This window comes from Etheostoma spectabile, chromosome 18 (assembly GCF_008692095.1).
Source record: "Etheostoma spectabile isolate EspeVRDwgs_2016 chromosome 18, UIUC_Espe_1.0, whole genome shotgun sequence".
Lineage (NCBI taxonomy): Eukaryota > Metazoa > Chordata > Actinopteri > Perciformes > Percidae > Etheostoma > Etheostoma spectabile.
The window spans coordinates 10,002,373-10,005,207 of record NC_045750.1 but is presented as its reverse complement, the minus strand read 5'-3'; the positions used below and the strand labels follow the sequence as shown (position 1 = coordinate 10,005,207).

Genomic DNA, 2,835 nt, shown 5'->3' with positions numbered 1-2,835 from the left:
ATATATATATATATATATATACACACACACACACACATACCCTGGGACGCGTTCCTTTGTCCCAGCGTATTGTTTGTAACTGTTTGTAAATGTTTATGGTTTTTGAATATTATATATATATAAACACATTTTCTTTCGATCGACTATTTTAGTACATTGTACTCTATTGATTTTCTGAATATACTGTATGACTACATAATGTTGTTTCAGTCAACCATTCACAGTTTCCAGCTTTTCCAATGTGACGAGGCATTTATAAACATCCACAGGATACATGAACACATGTGCACTGTACTGCTGCTACAAACATACACTTGTGATGATTCACATGGAGTCATTCAGACATGAAAATACGGTTGCAAAGACGCTGACTAACAGCCAGCTATCCACACCAGCTCATCATGGTAACAATTATCGGGGTAATCAATAGGCCAAATTATAGACCAATAACTGAGGCCTTATTGTCTGAGGAGGAAGACAGGGGCCTTCTTCTCCGCTGTCCTGCCAGAATGCATAATTTTGGGCTTGACCCCTTGCACCCCTCCGCTCTCTTCCGCAGCCCTAATACCTTCCTGTCTCTATTATCGTGCTGTGGAGGTCACGCTGTGTAAAGGTTAGGGTTTAGGGGTCATGCTGTCACTCAGGCGGGCGCCAAAAATAGGTGCCGTGTGATTTTAACCACAGAAGAGCTTCTAGCTATGTTACAACAGCTAGTGAGTTATGTGTGTCCACGTCATTAACCTTCTTTACGCAGAGCTTGGTGTTTACATTAGAAAATGTGCTACTGGATATTGACTACGACAACTGTATAGATGTTGAATGGCCCAAATACCTTGTTCATTGTTCACAACACAAAAGCAAACTAACTGGCAGAAAACAGTTCTTTAAACTAGCCCGCAGGAATCCAGTGATAATAGCTGAGAGGAGAGGTGGCCAGGCTGTTAAAACGCTGGTAAAACCCTTGAGGTTGGCTGGAGCGGGGTTCTGGCTCTGTATACAGGGCTCTCTGACGGATGTTTGCTGGCACTGGCGCAGGCATCAGCCACGGTTCTATAACGCTGCCATGTAAATTAAAGATGGTCTGTTTGCGCTGCAGGATAAATCAATCACATCCCTGCCACCACGGTCTGCAGGAGCTGAATGGGCCTGCATCATAGGCTGCATTCCCAAACAGTGCCTTACCTGCACTGCGGTGGCAACGCGGCTGTTTTGGCATAGCAGGACTCTCTCTTCCTCTTCTTTTCTGTTAACACGCACACTTGCACCCATGCTCTGAAATATGTCTCTCTCCATGTAGCTGCAACATGAGATTACTTCTTAAGGTTGTTGTGAATTGGGCAAGATACACTCATATCATACACTAACACCCAAGTGACAAATTATCCACTGTACGGTGTGTGTAGTACAGTACCTTTTAGTTACCTGGAAGCTAAGAGGAAATAATTTACCTTACAAGTCAGTTAATGGATTCTTAAAATTCCTTGCATCTGCTTTGGGAGTGTGTTTAAAAGTCCTTTTAATATGTTGACGCAAAAAGCCTTGCAGAGCAAAGGGCACTAAAATATCCAAAGTCAATGACTTGGCAAGCATGAAAGCTTTTGTTTTCTGTGTCTTTTATGACTTGTGAATGCACAAATATGTAATTACGTGTTGCAGCAAAAGCTTGGCTCTGAGGTTTTATTTGTTCTCAGTGTTGTGTTTTGTGTTTGCTGGGTTGATGTGGGATTAGATCTCTGTTACTTTCCTCATGAGTAAAACAAGTTTTACGTTTTGGTTTTCTTTCCAAATGAATGCCCTCTGGCTTCAAAAAAATGGCTACGAGTATTGAAAGTCTTAAACAGGTAAACGGGAGGAAAAAAGTATTTATCATTTCCTTCGAAAGGAAGAAGAATGATAATAAATCACACCTGGGTGAGGTTGTCTTCCTCTTCTAAAGGATGTATCTGCCCGTATCTGCTGCTGTAAAGATTCCTGCCTCCTGACCCGGAAAGGCAGGCCTGTAATAAGAACCATCAAATCATGTGATTGATCGCCCAACACCGCTGAGAGGAGAAAATGCAACAGGCTGGATGGGCCGGTGCTTGCCAACACCAAGGATGGTATGTGGGTGTGTGTGAGAAAAAAGTGAAGATGAGACTGGAAGAGCAAAAGAGGGCTAGAAACTTGTTTAATAGGGAGGAAGGGGGGCGCATAGTATATTTTTTTCTCTTAAGAGAGAGATGACAGATGAAAGAGAGGTTTAGAAGAAAAAAGTGAAGAAAGGAGACCACAGAAGATGACTCAAGAGGAAGAAAAGGAAAGACCCCATTAACCTGCAGCCAGGTGTAAATCACAGAAAGCTGCCAGTCTGGCTTCACTTTTTGCAAAATTTCATTCTTTTGACCTACAGATTACTGCGCTGTTTCTCAACAGCTTCCTTTCACGGCTGTTAAATCTGAGTGAGGTGTCACTGATGTGACGGATGTTCTGCAAACACAATGAGTTGAGAAGAGGGTGTGGAGGAGTTGAGCAAGTTGAGGTTTTGCGTACCTGTTGTCATATTTAAGTCTTCACAGCTTAGTTTTCTGAAAGCGGTTAGAGACAAGTGGCTGCACATGTACCTGAGTGGGTGTAAGTATGTTGCTATGTGTATGCAAAGTTTGCATTCAGTTGTGTTTTGTTTCTGAGCAAGAATCACTTTCTGAGTGAAAATATGTGAGTTCCCTCCAAACAGCCCAGAAGCTGTGATGTGACGGTGTCATAATCCCCTCTAATCCGATTAGTTTCATGTATAAACTCTGTCCTGCGGGCTACGAGGGATGAGGAGAGACACACACACACACACACACACACACA

The 2,835-nt window shown here is 42.8% G+C and overlaps 1 long non-coding RNA gene across 1 annotated transcript in view; it reads right to left on the bottom strand.

Moving 5' to 3' along the window:
* LOC116706570 (uncharacterized) overlaps positions 1 to 1,540 on the bottom strand; it is a 7,059-nt gene extending 5,519 nt beyond the window's left edge. The window contains exon 1 of the long non-coding RNA XR_004336277.1: positions 1,530 to 1,540. This is a non-coding gene — a long non-coding RNA (uncharacterized LOC116706570). The remainder of the gene's footprint in view (positions 1 to 1,529) is intronic.
* Positions 1,541 to 2,835: the final 1,295 nt, after the last annotated feature.